We start from the raw sequence: 17,378 nt of genomic DNA on the forward strand, positions 1-17,378 counted from the left end.
TTTCTCCCGTGATTACTCCGGAGTGTTTCTTGTGGAGGGATGCAGGTCTGGACAGCTGTCTTCATCCTATTAGATAGGTAAGAATTAATATATGTGTGTTTATGCTTTTTAGGGAATCTGTCACCACTCGAGACGTATATGACCTATTAATATGGGCATACAGGTAATAGAAATGTTAAGCTAGTCCGACCTGTATGGCTCATATTAATGGTTTTGTTGTGGAGAAATGTTATATTCTGTCTTTATGCTAATGATCAGCCCAATAACTCATCATAAAGCACAATTTCATCTGCTTTGAAGGTGGAAATGGGTCCCCTTTCCTCTTGGCCAATGTGCAGTTGCACAATTGCACCAATAACATGTCTGCCTCTGTCCACGCCTGAGTGTAGCCATAGAGGTGACAGTCTGATAGCCTAGCTCGACTCCCCACCTCTCCAGAAGACCCGTTCAGCTTTTTGAGACTTGGGTGGAGGACATCATCTCTGAAAATAGGGTCCCACAGCTGCACCCCAACAGTTTAAGCAGCACTCTTAGATGAGTAAATAGCCTCAGAGAAGAAGAGGGTGCGCAACCCCTCACTATGTCACTGAGGATGTTAGCATTCTCCCGGGAATACTCCGGAGTGTTTTTTGTGGTGGGATGCTGGTCTGGACAGCTGTCGTCATCCTATTAGATAGAAAAGAATTAATATATGTGCATTTTTATGCTTTAAAGGGAATCTGTCACCCCCCAGCACATATATGACCTATTAATGTGTACATACAGGTAATAGAACTGTTAAGCTAGTCTTACCTATATATAATAGGTACTAGTCCTACCTGTAGGCCTCATATAATTGGTCTTGTTGTAGAGAAATATTAATATTATATTCTGTCTCTTTTTAATGATTTCTTTCAGGCTCCAGGGGGTGCGTTTGCCTGGAAGAAATCCCTGTCTCCTCTCTTCATTGTAATACTACCCCTCCCATGCCCGTCAGTTTGGCCATGGAATTCCGCACCTACGCCCTGCACTCCCTCAGAAATACATACGTCATCCTCCCTTCTATGGGCACTGCACTCAGGGATCTCCCGCGCAGGCGCTTTCCGCTCCAGTGACTTCTGATGTGCCCGCTGATAAGGCTCAGGCGCAGGATTCCGGGGCCATAACTGACGTTGATGGGAGTAGGGTAGTATTGTAATGAGGACAGAGGGCAGGGATTTCTTCCAGGCAACGAACCCTTCAGAGCCTGGAAGAAATCATTAACATAAAGACAGAATGTAACATTTCTCCACAACAAGACCGTTAATATGAGGCCTATAGGTAGGACTAGTACCTATTACCTGTGAGCTCATATTAATAGGTCATATATGTCCCAGGGGATGACACTTTCCCTTAAGTAAAGATTGAGTGAATACTTAGATGAAAAGGCAACTGTAGCTAGCCAAGAATGGATGTCTGATATCCCATGATCTATGCAGACTAGCTGTATACTTCATGTAGTATAGGTTGTCAACAAGTGTAATTTCACGATAGGCAGGAACAGGGCCGCCATCAGGGCATTACTGCCCTTACCAGTGTATGGTGCCTGGTGAGCAGAAGCAAAGAGGGGCGTCGGACATGGTTCAGTTCCTTAGATTGTGTGCAATACTTTGTTTTATTTGTTTATTTGTTTTTCTCTATTGTTATTGGCACTGTAGGTTTGCACTTTATGTAATTGACCAAAGGATTTAACTAATTGACTCTTATGAAAATAGATTTAGTTATCAAAATATTTAGTTGGAATGTGTTATGAAACTTTTATGTTTTAGGCATTGACCACTCTCTGGTTATTATTAACTCCTTTCTGACCTCGAACGGGATACTACGTCCAAGGTCAGATCCTCTGCTTTGATGCGGGCTCCGGCTGTTTTTAACAGCTGACATGTTTCTGCAATAGCGGCAAGAGGAATTGCGATTCACTCGCTGCTATTAACTAGCTAAATGCCGCTGTCAAACGCTGACAGCCATTGGGCCGGAAATGAGCACATTGCTGACCCCGTCACATGATCGGGAGTCAGCGATGCATCGGCATAACAACCAGAGGTCTCCTTGAGACCTCTATGGTTGTTGATGCCAGATTGCTGTGAGCGCCAACCTGTGGTCGGCGCTTGTAGCAATGCAGCAATTCTACTACATAGGAGCGATCTGAGCATCGCTCCTATGTAGCAGAGCCGATCAGGCTATGCCAGCTTCTAGCCTCCCATGGAGGCTATTGAAGCATGACAAAAGTAAAATATGTTTTAAAAAATATGAAAAAATAAAAATATATAAAAGTTTAAATCACCCCCCTTTCGCCCCATTCAAAATAAAACAATAAAAAAAATAATCAAACCTACACATATCTGGTATCGCCGCATTCAGAATTTCCCGATCTATTAACCTGATTGAGAAATGGCGTAGCGATAAAAGATTTGAAACTCCAGAATTACGTTTTTTTGATTGCCGCGACATTGCATTAAAATGCAATAACGGGTGATTAAAAGAACATATCTGCACCAAAATGATATCATTAAAAATGTCAGCTCAGCGGGCAAAAAATAAGCCCTCACCCGACCCCAGATCCCCAAAAATGGAGACGCTACAGATATCGGAAAATGGCCCAAATTTTTTTTTTCTAGTAAAGTTTGGAATTTTTCTTCACCACTTAGATAAAAAATAACCTAGACATGTTTGGTGTCTATGGACTTGTAATGACCTGAAGAATCAAAATGGAAGGTTAGTGTTAGCATTTAGTAAACCTAGCAAAAAAGCCAAACAAAAAACAAGTGTGGGATTGCACTTTTTTTGCAATTTCGCTACACTTGGAATTTTTTTCCCGTTTTCTAGTACATGACATGCTAAAACCAATGATGTCGTTCAAAAGTACAGCTCGTCTCGCAAAAAATAAGCCATGGCACATGGCCATATTGACAGAAAAATAAAAAAGTTATGGCTCTGGGAAGGAGAAGAGTGAAAAACAAAAATGAAAAAATGAAAATATCCCTGATCATGAAGGGGTTAACCAATGTGTTTATTATTATTTATTATCGTAACACCATTTATTCCATGGCGCTTTAAATGTGAAAAGGGGTATACATAATAAAAACAAGTGAAATATTCTTAACCCCTTCACCACCAAGGGTGGTTTGCACGTTAATGACCGGGCCAATTTTTACAATTCTGACCACTGTCCCTTTATGAGGTTATAACTCTGGAACGCTTCAACGGATCTTGGCGATTCTGACATTGTTTTCTCGAGACATATTGTACTTCATGTTAGTGGTAAAATTTCTTCGATATAACTTGCGTTTATTTGTGAAAAAAACGAATATTTGGCGAAAATTTTGAAAATTTCGCAATTTTCCAACTTTGAATTTTTATGCCCTTAAATCACAGACATATGTCACACAAAATACTTAATAAATAACATTTCCCACATGTCTACTTTACATCAGCACAATTTTGGAACCAAAATTTTTTTTTGTGACGGAGTTATAAGGGTTAAAAGTTGACCAGCAATTTCTCATTTTTACAACACCATTTTTTTTTAGGGACCACATCTCATTTGAAGTCATTTTGACGGGTCTATATGATAGAAAACACCCAAGTGTGACACCATTCTAAAAACTGCACCCCTCAAGGTACTCAAAACCACTTTCAAGAAGTTTATTAACCTTTCAGGTGTTTCACAGGAATTTTTGGAATGTTTAAATAAAAATGAACATTTAACTTTTTTTCACACAAAATTTATTTCAGCTCCAATTTGTTTTATTTTACCAAGGGTAACAGGAGAAAATAGACCCCAAAAGTTGTTGTACAATTTGTCCTGAGTACGCTGATACCCCATATGTGGGGGTAAACCACAGTTTGGGCGCATGGCAGAGCTTGGAAGCAAAGGAGCGCCATTTGACTTTTCAATGCAAAATTGACTGGAATTGAGATGGGACGCCATGTTGCATTTGGAGAGCCCCTGATGTGCCTAAACATTGAAACCCCTAACAAGTGACACCATTTTGGAAAGTAGACCCCCTAAGGAACTTATCTAGATGTGTGGTGAGCACTTTGACCCAACAAGTGCTTTACAGAAGTTTATAATGCAGAGCCGTAAAAATAAAAAATCATATTTTTTCACAAAAATTATCTTTTCACCCCCAATTTTTTATTTTCCCAAGGGTGAGAGAAGAAATTGGACCCCAAAAATTGTTGTGCAATTTGTCCTGAGTACGCTGATACCCCATATGTGGGTGTAAATCATTGTTTGGGCGCAGGGCAGAGCTCGGAAGGGAAGGAGCGCCATTTGACTTTTCAATGCAAAATTGACTGGAATTGAGATGGGACGCCATGTTGCATTTAGAGAGCCCTTGATGTGCCTAAACATTGAAACCCCTAACAAGTGACACCATTTTGGAAAGTAGACCCCCTAAGGAACTTATCTAGATGTGTGGTGAGCACTTTGACCCAACAAGTGCTTTACAGAAGTTTATAATGCAGAGCCGTAAAAATAAAAAATCATATTTTTTCACAAAAATGATCTTTTCACCCCCAATTTTTTATTTTCCCAAGGGTAAGAGAAGAAATTGGACCCCAAAAATTGTTGTGCAATTTGTCCTGAGTACGCTGATACCCCATATGTGGGTGTAAACCATTGTTTGGGCGCAGGGCAGAGCTCAGAAGGGAAGGAGCGCCATTTGACTTTTCAATGCAAAATTGACTGGAATTGAGAAGGGACGCCATGTTGCGTTTGGAGAGCCCCTAATGTGCCTAAACATTGAAACCCCCCACGAGTGACACCATTTTGGAAAGTAGACCCCTTAAGGAACTTATCTAGATGTGTGGTGAGCACTTTGACCCAACAAGTGCTTTACAGAAGTTTATAATGCAGAGCCGTAAAAATAAAAAATCATATTTTTTCACAAAAATGATCTTTTCACCCCCAATTTTTTATTTTCCCAAGGGTAAGAGAAGAAATTGGACCCCAAAAATTGTTGTGCAATTTGTCCTGAGTACACTGATACCCCATATGTGGGTGTAAACCATTGTTTGGGCGCAGGGCAGAGCTCAGAAGGGAAGGAGCGCCATTTGACTTTTCAATGCAAAATTGACTGGAATTGAGAAGGGACGCCATGTTGCGTTTGGAGAGCCCCTAATGTGCCTAAACATTGAAACCCCCCACGAGTGACACCATTTTGGAAAGTAGACCCCTTAAGGAACTTATCTAGATGTGTGTTGAGCACTTTGACCCAACAAGTGCTTCACAGAAGTTTATAATGCAGAGCCGTAAAAATAAAAAATCATATTTTTTCACAAAAATGATCTTTTCACCCCCATTTTTTTATTTCCCCAAGGGTAAGAGAAGAAATTAGACCACAAAAGTTGTTGTGCAATTTGTCCTGAGTACGACGATACCCCATATGTGGGTGTAAACCATTGTTTGGGCGCATAGCAGAGCTCAGAAGGGAAGAAGCGCTATTTTACTTTTCAATGCAAAATTGACTGGAATTAAGATGGGATGCCATGTTGCGTTTGGAGAGCCCCTGATGTGCCTAAACATTAAACCCCCCCACAAGTGACACCATTTTGGAAAGTAGACCCCCTAAGGAACTTATCTAGATGTGTTTTGAGAGCTTTGAACCCCCAAGTGTTTCACTACAGTTTATAACGCAGAGCCGTGAAAATAAAAATTATTTTTTTTTTTCACAAAAATGATTTTTTAGCCCCCAGTTTTGTATTTTCACAAGGGTATCAGGATAAATTGGACCCTAAAAGTTGTTGTCCAATTTGTCCTGAGTACGCTGATACCCCCTATGTGGGGGGGAACCACTGTTTGGGCGCATGACAGAGCTCGGAAGGGAAGGAGCGCCATTTGGAATGCAGACTTAAATGGATTGGTCTGCAGGCGTCACGTTGCATTTGCAGAGCCCCTGATGTACCCAAACAGTACAAACCCCCCACAAGTGACCCCATATTGGAAACTAGACCCCCCAAGGAACTTATCTAGATGTGTTGTGAGAACTTTGAACCCCCAAGTGTTTCACTACAGTTTATAACGCAGAGCCGTGAAAATAAAAATTATTTTTTTTTTTCACAAAAATGATTTTTTAGCCCCCAGTTTTGTATTTTCACAAGGGTATCAGGATAAATTGGACCCTAAAAGTTGTTGTCCAATTTGTCCTGAGTACGCTGATACCCCCTATGTGGGGGGGAACCACTGTTTGGGCGCATGACAGTGCTCGGAAGGGAAGGAGCGCCATTTGGAATGCAGACTTAAATGGATTGGTCTGCAGGCGTCACGTTGCATTTGCAGAGCCCCTGATGTACCCAAACAGTACAAACCCCCCACAAGTGACACCATTTTGGAAACTAGACCCCCCAAGGAACTTATCTAGATGTGTTGTGAGAACTTTGAACCCCCAAGTGTTTCACTACAGTTTATAACGCAGAGCCGTGAAAATAAAAATTATTTTTTTTTTTCACAAAAATGATTTTTTAGCCCCCAGTTTTGTATTTTCACAAGGGTATCAGGATAAATTGGACCCTAAAAGTTGTTGTCCAATTTGTCCTGAGTACGCTGATACCCCCTATGTGGGGGGGAACCACTGTTTGGGCGCATGACAGAGCTCGGAAGGGAAGGAGCGCCATTTGGAATGCAGACTTAAATGGATTGGTCTGCAGGCGTCACGTTGCATTTGCAGAGCCCCTGATGTACCCAAATAGTACAAACCCCCCACAAGTGACCCCATATTGGAAACTAGACCTCCCAAGGAACTTATCTAGATGTGTTGTGAGAACTTTGAACCCCCAAGTGTTTCACTACAGTTTACAACGCAGAGCCGTGAAAATAAAACATATTTTTTTTCCCACAAAAATGATTTTTAGCCCCCCAAATTTTTATTTTCCCAAGGATAACAAGAGAACTTGGACCCCAGAAGTTGTTGTTCAATTTGTCCCTAGTACGCTGATACCCCATATGTTGGGGTAAACCCCTTTTTGGACGCACGGGAGAGCTCGGAAGGGAAGGAGCACTGTTTTACTTTTTCAACGCAGAATTGGCTGGAATTGAGATTGGACGCCATGTCGCGTTTGGAGAGCCCCTGATGTGCCTGAACAGTGGAAACTCCCCAATTCTACCTGAAACCCTACCCCTAACCTCACCCCTAACCGTTTACTGAACATATTCTGACAGTCATAAGTGCCACGTATATAAGTGCCACGTATATAAGAGCCACGTATTTAAGAGCCACGTATTTAAGTGCCACGTATTTAAGTGCCACGTATTTAAGTGCCACGTATTTCAGTGCCACGATATTTCAGTGCCACGTATTTCAGTGCCACGTATTTCAGTGCCACGTATTTCAGGCACTGAAAAATACGTGGCACGTAAATACTTCAGTGCCACGATATTTCAGTGCCACGATATTTCAGTGCCACGATATTTCAGTGCCACGTATTTCAGTGCCACGTATTTCAGGCACTGAAAAATACGTGGCACGTAAATACTTCAGTGCCACGATATTTCAGGCACTGAAAAATACGTGGCACGTAAATACTTCAGTGCCACGATATTTCAGTGCCACGATATTTCAGTGCCACGATATTTCAGTGCCACGTATTTCAGTGCCACGTATTTCAGGCACTGAAAAATACGTGGCACGTAAATACTTCAGTGCCACGATATTTCAGTGCCACGATATTTCAGTGCCACGTATTTCAGTGCCACGTATTTCAGGCACTGAAAAATACGTGGCACGTAAATACGTGGCACGTAAATACGTGGCACTGAAATACGTGGCACTGAAATACGTGGCACTGAAATACGTGGCACTTAAATACGTGGCACTTAAATACGTGGCACTTAAATACGTGGCACTTAAATACGTGGCACTTAAATACGTGGCACTTATATACGTGGCCACTGAAATATCGTGGCACTTATATACGTATATACGTATATAAACGTATATTTCAGTGCCACGTATTTCAGTGCCACGTATTTCAGGTTAGGGGTAGGGTTAGGGGTAGGGTTAGGTTTTTTTGTTTTTTTCTTGTTTTCTTGTGTTTTTCTATAAAAACGCATGCGTTTTACCGCGTTTACATGCATTTTTTCACACATGTGGTTTTTTTAAAAAACGCATGCAGATAAAAACGCAAGTGTGAAACCAGACTAAAAGACGCTTTTTATAGCAAAAAAGTTTTTGCGTCTCCACATTTTGAGACCTATAATTTTTCCACATTTTGGTCCACAGAGTCATGTGAGGTCTTGTTTTTTGCGGGACGAGTTGACGTTTTTATTGGTAACATTTTCGGACACGTGACCATTTTTTATCACTTTTTATTCCGATTTTTGTGAGGCAGAATAACCAAAAACCAGCTATTCATGAATTTCTTTTGGGAGAGGCGTTTATACCGTTCTGCGCTTGGTAAAATTGATAAAGCAGTTTTATTCGTCGGGTCAGTACGATTACAGCGATACCTCATTTATATCATTTTTTTTATGTTTTGACGCTTTTATACGATAAAAACTATTTTATAGAAAAAATAATTATTTTGGCATCGCTTTATTCTGAGGACTATAACTTTTTTATTTTTTTGCTGATGATGCTGTATGGCGGCTCGTTTTTTGCGGGACAAGATGATGTTTTCAGCGGTAACATGGTTATTTATATCCGTCTTTTTGATCGCGTGTTATTCCACCTTTTGTTCGGCGGTATGGTAATAAAGCGTTGTTTTTTGCCTCGTTTTTTTTTTTTTTTTCTTACGTGTTTACTGAAGGGGTTAACTAGTGGGCCAGTTTTATAGGTTGGGTCGTTACGGACACGGCGATACTAAATATGTGTACTTTTATTGTTTTTGTTTGTTTTTTTTAGATAAAGAAATGTATTTATGGGAATAATATTTTTTTTTTTATTATTATTTATTTAGGAATTTTTTTATTTTTTTTTTACACATGTGGAAATTTTTTTTTTAACTTTTTTACTTTGTCCCAGGGGGGGACATCACAGATCGCAGATCTGATAGTGTGCACAGCACTCTATCAGATCGGCGATCATACTTTCATCGGAGCAGGCTGCAGCTTTCATCTGCAGCCTGCTCCGACCCGGAAGTGCTCCCTGCAGGACCCGGATACAGCCCCTCGGCCATTTTGGATCCGGGGCCTGCAGGGAGAAGACGTTCGGTACGAGGTGAGTACATAACCTTGTACCGATCGTCTCAGGGAAGCACGCAGGGAGCCCCCTCCCTGCGCGATGCTTCCCTGTACCGCCGGTACACCGCGATCATGTTTGATCACGGTGTGCCGGGGGTTAATGTGCCGGGGGCGGTCCGTGACCGCTCCTGGCACATAGTGCCGGATGTCAGCTGCGATATGCAGCCGACACCCGGCCGCGATCGGCCGCGCTCCCCCCGTGAGCGCGGCCGATCGCGTATGACGTACTATCCCGTCGGCGGTCATGGGGGCCCACCCCACCTCGACGGGATAGTACGTCAAATGTCGGGAAGGGGTTAAACAATAGAAGTCACGACTGGTACAGGAGGAGAGAGAACCCTGCCTGCGAGGGGTCACAATATACAAGTATATAAGATGATTAAAAGGCGTTTAGTGCAGAAATTCAGCATAGCCTATATTTCTATTTACCATATCCGGTGCTGAAATTCAAGAAAGGCCATATTAGTAAGAGCTCTATCATCTCAAACACATTCATCAACAATAACCAGAACATGGCCAATCCTTTCAATCTTAGTTTAAAGTTTTGCAATAATTTACTTTAAAGTATGTCACCCTTTATATCATAAAATAATAGATAAACAGAAATGACTTTTCTAATAGACTGGCATGTCCAGAAGAGATCCCTTATTAGCAGTCACCTCATTAACATAACAAGCAGGATTACAATGAGAGATAACAGAATCCACCATTCACAGTAGGTAGTGTCATAGCTCACCTCTTCCCCCTACCTGCACAATGACATCTGCATTTCACTAAACATGAGAACATGAATAGAAATCTCTCTCAAGGAAATAGAGTCCCCTATAACGTCTTATGATATATATACATGTATATCTCCAATGTCCATATCTCTAAACAGGCAAGAGAGCAGCTTCCATAAACGTACAGGAGACAGAATACAATAATCTGCAATCAGAAATACAGAATATACAAAAGATTAAAACAATCTGATTTCAATTAGTTTAAAAAAAATGTATGTGACATATTCCCTTAAAGAGAAAAATATATAAAAATACCTAAAAAGATTATTGGATAATTGGATATTTTAAGAAATGGTTAATAGGTTAGAGTAGAGTAGGGCCCTGCCAAAAGAGTCTACCTTGTCGTGGTGGCAGGCTTAAATAATCAGTTGGTCAATACAAAAGCTGATGGTTATGTGATATGGTTCCATGGGAACTATTACTGTGTGATTGGTGAGGATGAGGCAGAAGAGTTTTTCCAAGAGTGGGTGGTGGGACTGTGGAAAGTTTGAGGGGTGTCGGCGGGGCTTGGATGAAGACGGAGCTGGGGTGAAACCTGGACGGAGACTCAAAATGTTGTCATCATGGGGTCCTGAAATTCGTTTTGGAAGCCCTGATCAGGAACATACAGTAGTTAGCTAGCTTACATAATATGTAACAACGAAACTATAAGAAAAAAGGGGTAGCCAGCGGCAAATAATATCTATAATATACCATCTGGGAAAATTATTAAAGAGTATATTAGATAACAGTAACTCCCAGTTAGAATTATTTTTGCCCTAATATTAGATCAAGACAGTTATCCTAAACAACATGCAAGCGGGGGGGAGGAAATGAATCCAAGAGGATAACCTTATGTCTTTTTAATAAAATTGCTTTATTCCAAGTGCAAGGCAAGAGGGCAATGGTGACAACAGTCGCCCAACAGGTATATAAAAACAAATAGTGCACACAAGACACCGGGGAAACCAACTGCTGACCCATATCAGAAAAATATTATTATAACAATCAGCATTTTGGGTCAAATTTACAGAACCAGCAGGGTTACATAGCCAATATCACAGCGGCCCGCCTAGAAAATCACTAAGTCCCATAAAGGTAGTATCACAATTAATCATACGATCTAGTATAGCATAATACAAACAGAGACTATAATAGGCAATAGAAATGAATAGTTAATACATCACCCCAAAGGTATAGTGCTTGGCAGATGCAGAGTCCCGGTGTCCACCCCTGTATTAACTATTCATTTCTATTGCCTATTATAGTCTCTGTTTGTATTATGTTATACTAGATCGTTTGATTAATTGTGATACTACCTTTATGGGACTTAGTGATTTTCTAGGCGGGCCGCTGTGATATTGGCTATGTAACCCTGCTGGTTCTGTAAATTTGACCCAAAATGCTGATTGTTATAATAATATTTTTCTGATATGGGTCAGCAGTTGGTTTCCCCGGTGTCTTGTGTGCACTATTTGTTTTTATATACCTGTTGGGCGACTTTGTTGTCACCATTGCCCTCTTGCCTTGCACTTTGAATAAAGCAATTTTATTAAAAAGACATAAGGTTATCCTCTTGGATACATTTCCTCCCCCCCGCTAACAACGAAACTATCAAGATGATGAGATACTGTGAAAGAAATGATAATTCTATTGTCTTACCCTTGACCTTAATATCTCTTGGTACATGTATCAGAGATAGAATAACTGTTATTGCTTTGCTATAATTCAGTCTCCCATTTTCCTTTATTTTCTCTTATCTCCCCATATTTTTCCATTTCTTTTCCTTTATGTTGTTTAACTCCATTTTGTATAATAATTAGAACATTTTCAATAAAAACAATTTGAATAAGAAATAGAATATCTGCTTAGTAAAAAAATGCTTTTGTGACTCCTTCGTGAACATCATGTACTAAAGAATAGTCACGTCCAGCAGAACCAAGGTGAAGAATGATAGTGGACTTAATCTGGTCACTTCACGAACATTCTTGATGGTGCCCTTCAGGAGGTGGCCAGTTGCTGTGATTTTTGTTCTCATGCCGAATTAGTATGAGAGAAAAATTGCAGATCTGCTCTTCCCCATGGTATAACATTGGGCCTAGTGCTATCTGATAAGACACCTGATATCTCTAGGCCATATTATATGGTTATGTGAACAAAAACTTATTTTAATAAACTAATTTTCTTTTCATTTGGAATAGCTGTGATCATGTTGGTTTATTATCCAAAACAGTACACCCCTCTACTACTGACAGCTGTAGAAGGTCACTTACACATCTGCTGCAGTAAGCACATTTCCCTTGTGTAATATGATTATGAGAGAGCTCGAGTGCATCGCTCACCATAATTATCTGTGTCTCCAGAACCTATAGAATGAAATGTACCCACATTTACACACATTCTGCCCTATCTACCTTATATAAGCTTTCCGGACAGCCACAAACTAACCATTAGGCCCAAGCATGACCATGGCACGTTTATGTGCAAGCAGACACCAAATTCTCAAGCCTCCACACAAGTTCTTCTCTACCAGATGCCATGTGATCTCTAGGCAACAGGCTTTTCCTGCACATCCCCGATATAAACCGGCAACAGTCCAGAAATGACAGGACAGTCCATAAAAATGGGGCACTTTTTTGCCCTGCTTGTAAAAAAATGAAGGCCGTAGGCCCTGAATTTTCCTCGTCCCATCCTACCCCAGGTGTATAGGGAGAGATCTCTATTCCTGGGGGAGGGAGACTTTATTGTGGAGTGAAGGAAGAACTTCTGATCACCCGAAAAAAAAAAGAAAAGTGATAGAAAAGATGACTGAGACACAATTGTCACCTCAGTCCTCTGCCTATTCTGTCAGAGAAAAATCTATGCCTTGTATAAATGGTCAGTCAGATAGGAGAATCACCCAACATGTTCCGTGGACACCTGGGAAAGTGAAGGGATTTCTCTCATCGATCACCAAACCACAGAGCAATCCATATGCGTTTGCAAATGAGCTGTATAACATTAGTCAGTTACACCCTCACATGGAGAGACTTGTAGAAAATTAAAGCAATAGCTGGACAGATTGATGCTTCTGCCGTCTGCAGAATACTCATTCTGCTATCTAACCCAACTGAGCAAGAAAACTCCCCTCAAAAGGCATTGGAATATACAAAGCAAAATTTGAGGGATTTTTGCTCCTCAGTCCTGGGTTAGAGTGACAAATATTCTTCAAAAGGCGAATTAAACAGTTGCCGTTTACTTTAAGAGATTTAAGGCCCCGTCTCACTAAGCGATTTACCAACGATCACGACCAGCGATATGACCTGGCCGTGATCGTTGGTAAGTCACTGTGTGGTCGCTGGGGAGCTGTCACACAGACCGCTCTCCCCAGCGACCAACGATCAGGGGAACGACTTCGGCATCGTTGAAACTGTCTTCAACGATGCCGAAGTCCCCCTGCAGCACCCGGGTAACCAGGGTAAACATCGGGTTACTAAGCGCAGGGCCGCGCTTAGTAACCCGATGTTTACCCTGGTTACCAAAAAAAAACAAACAGTACATACTCGCCTTTCGGTGTCCAGGTCCCTTGCCGTCTGCTTCCTGCTCTGACTGAGATCCGGCCGTACAGTGAGAGCAGAGCGCAGCAGTGACGTCACTGCTGTGCTCTCACTTCTCACTGTACGGCCGGCAGTCAGTGAGAGCAGGAAGCAGACGGCGAGGGACCTGACGGACATCAGAAGGCGAGTATGTACTGTTTGTTTTTTTTTACATTTACGCTGGTAACCAGGGTAAACATCGGGTTACTAAGCGCGGCCCTGCGCTTAGTAACCCGATGTTTACCCTGGTTACCAGTGAAGACATCGCTGGATCGGTGTCACACACACCGATTCAGCAATGTCAGCGGGGCCTCAACGACCAAAAAAAGGTCCAGGCCATTCCGACACGACCAGCGATCTCGCAGCAGGGGCCTGATCGCTGGTACGTGTCACACATAGCGAGATCGCTATGGAGGTCGCTGTTGCGTCACAAAACTTGTGACTCAGCAGCGATCTCGCTAGCGATCTCGCTATGTGAGACGGGGGCTTTAGGCAGGCAGTTGAGGAGATAGTAGTGAGCCTGAAGGACCAGGGTGGGAAAAATATTGATTGCCGTCTTGGTGTCTGGATTGAATAAGGAGACTCATTAATTTTTGCTTATGCTGATTGGCATGGGAAGTCAGTCCCAACACTCAGTTTGGCTAGTTCAATTTGAAGGAATGTTCAAGTGGTGGAGGAAAAGACATTCCAGAAGGTTATAGTGATTAAAATGCTTTTAAACAAACAAAGAGAAATATCAGGCAAAAAAGGCTGTTCCCTGGAAGGGTGGATCTCAGTAAGGTGAGGTGCTACAATTGTGATGAACTGGGACACTTCTAGAAGCAAGTGTAAGGCCCCAAAGAAAAAACTGCAGGAAAGCATCAATTGACATTAAGTGCTTCCATATAAGTGATATAACCTATCATCACTTCACTCTCTTTCATCCTGTGACACTAGTCACTACTCATGGACTAGCCTTGAGGTAGAGTGGTCAAGAGGTCTGAGGTCAAAAGCCAGGAAGGTACATCAAAGACAGAGGGATAACACAAACAGATAGTCAGGGGCAAAGTCCAGCGTCTGGTAACTAAAGTCAGAATATGTCAAAGGCAAAGGGATTGTCACAGGATTACCCCAATGGAGCGGAGCCAGAAGACCGCAGCGTCTGGTTGCTCATACTACACTGTGAAGAAGCACTACTACAGTGTATGAAACGTGTTTATTTCTTCCAGCAGAACAGGGGTTAATCGGCCATATTGGAATACTCCTACATTCAGCTGTGCTCGGTTAGCCACTCCTTTTCCCTATAAAATCTGGGCCCGATTACAAGTCATCGTCAGAGTTAGCAACTGCTGATTGATCTTGGAGTGGGAGAAGTTGATGTTGTGAAGGAGTGCTGGAGGAATTTATTAGTGACTGTTGTCTGGTTTGTACGCTTGGAAATTCCTTATCCTTTTCCGTTTTACTTCCCACCTCCCACTCCCGTCTCCAAGACTTTACACGTGCTGCGTCGATTCTTTGGAAGGCACTACCCAGGTTAATACGATTAATCCCCAATCCCGACAGTTTTAAGCGTGCCCTAAAAACTCATTTGTTCAGATTGGCTTACCGCCTCAACGCATTAACCTAACTGTTCCTGTATGGCCCATTCCAACAAAAAAAACAACTTTAACCATAATCAGGTTCCTCGCATCATGTTCTCATACACTTTATACAGTTAATAGCCCTCTGTGTCTGTACTGCTACATATTTAGGCAGTTAATTGCTTCTTGCAGCTTTACATGAACACCCGAGCCTTACGCTATGGCTGGTCCGAATAACTAAAGCAATTGTTACCATCCACCTCTCGTGTCTCCCCCTTTTCCTCATAGTTTGTAAGCTTGCGAGCAGGGTCCTCATTCCTCCTGGTATCTATTTTGAACTGTGATTTCTGTTATGCTGTAATGTCTATTGTCTGTACAAGTCCCCTCTATAAGTTGTAAAGCTCTGCGGAATATGTTGGCGCTATATAAATAAAATTATTATTATTACTTTCTTCCCCCTCCCTACACACCCTGGTGAATACCCCATTATATGTAAATGTATATTTTTTTGTGTGTGGAGTTTTCAGTTTATCCTTGTCTTTATTACCCTGTCTGTCGGGTTGGTGTACTGCGGTACACAGTAGTGGCTCTATTCCCCTGGTGGGGGAATAGGGGACAGATGAGGGGCTGCTCTAGTAGATAAGGCAAGGGCGGAGGCCCCAGCATCTTCGTCATCTGAAGTATCCCAGGGAAGAGAGCAAGCTAGGGCGTCCCCTAGTGTTAGGGCCAGGAAAGCTGCCCCCTGGTCCCAGGTCACTCATCAGTCGAATCGTGATAGGGGTTATACAAATGGGTAGTCGAAAGCAAATCCTAGGTCCAGCAATGATAGATCAGAATAACAAAATACCAAGCACAGCATCAACACCCCACTGAGCTTGAAGCTACAATTGTTAATGATCTGACATTGTCAGCCAGCTAAATAGCCTGGCAATTATCTGGGACGGAAAACACCTGTAGGAATCTCAAACTCAAAACTGACAACCCGACACACCCCTGCTGTCCATAGGGTGGCTGATTTGTCACTCACAGCCAAGGTCGGGACAAGGTACATTATTTTGGTGCCATAGGTAAATGAAACTGACCACACCCCCACCATCACCCTGATGAACCCTCAGCACCCAAGTAAAGGAATGAGTTTGAGACTAAGGTAAAAGGATCCCTAAAGTACCCCCCCCCCCCCCCCCTTTCACCAAAAAATACAGACAAAGATAAGAAAAAGTGATGTACTTTAGGGGTGTGGCTGAACAGAGAGTGTGTCTTCAAAGTTAAATATGAAACAGTCATTGTTTTTGGACCATTTACACAATACAAAAATAATAATAATCTTTATTTATATAGCGCCAACATATTCCGCAGTGCTTTACAGTTTAACAGTTTCAAACACAACAGTCATAAGTAACAACGTTAACAATATAATAATTAAAGCAAAATAAGATGATCCTGCTCGTGAGAGCTTACAATCTACAATGAGGTGAGGGAGATACAAAGTGCAGGTGTGTATTTACAATGATGTATTTACAATGATGTTTCAGCCATCTTCAGGGTGTGGGGGATAGATGGAGATAGTGAATGGACTACACACAGACACACAAACCTAAAATGACTTTGATTAGGGAACATGATAGGCCGCTCTGAACAAATGTGTTTTGAGGGAGCGCCTAAAACTATGCAAATTGTGGATGGACCTAATATCTTGGGGTAGAGCATTCCAGAGGATTGGCACAGCACGGGAGAAGTATAGGAGTCGGGAGTGGGAGGTACGGATTAGTGCAGAGGTTAGTCAAAAGTCGTTTGCAGAGCACAGCGGTCGGTTAGGCCGATAGACAGAAATGAGGGAGGAGATGTATGGGGGTGCCACACTGTGGAGAGCTTTGTGGGTGAGAACAAGTACTTTGAATTGGATTCTATAATGAATGGGCAGCCAGTGTAACGACTGGCGAAGAGCGGACACGTCTGAATACCGATTAGCTAGGTGGACAACCCTGGCTGCTGCATTAAGGAGCATTAAGGATAGACTGGAGAGGAGAAAGTCGAGTAAGGGGGAGGCCAATTAATAGAACATTGCAGTAGTCCAGGCGGGAGTGGATCAGGGCGACAGTGAGGGTTTTTGTTGTTTCCATGGTGAGAAATGGGCGGATTCTAGAGATGTTCTTAAGGTGTAAGTGGATCGCCCCCAGGCGAAGGGCAGTGGGGTACTCGGTACCGTGCCTGTCTCTCTCAGTTCTGGGGATGTCACGGTGGCCCGACCCGGTCCGTGGCCCTTCTGAGGGGTGCCCAATTAAAG

This window comes from Ranitomeya variabilis, chromosome 1 (genome assembly GCF_051348905.1).
Source record: "Ranitomeya variabilis isolate aRanVar5 chromosome 1, aRanVar5.hap1, whole genome shotgun sequence".
Taxonomy (NCBI): Eukaryota; Metazoa; Chordata; class Amphibia; order Anura; family Dendrobatidae; genus Ranitomeya; species Ranitomeya variabilis.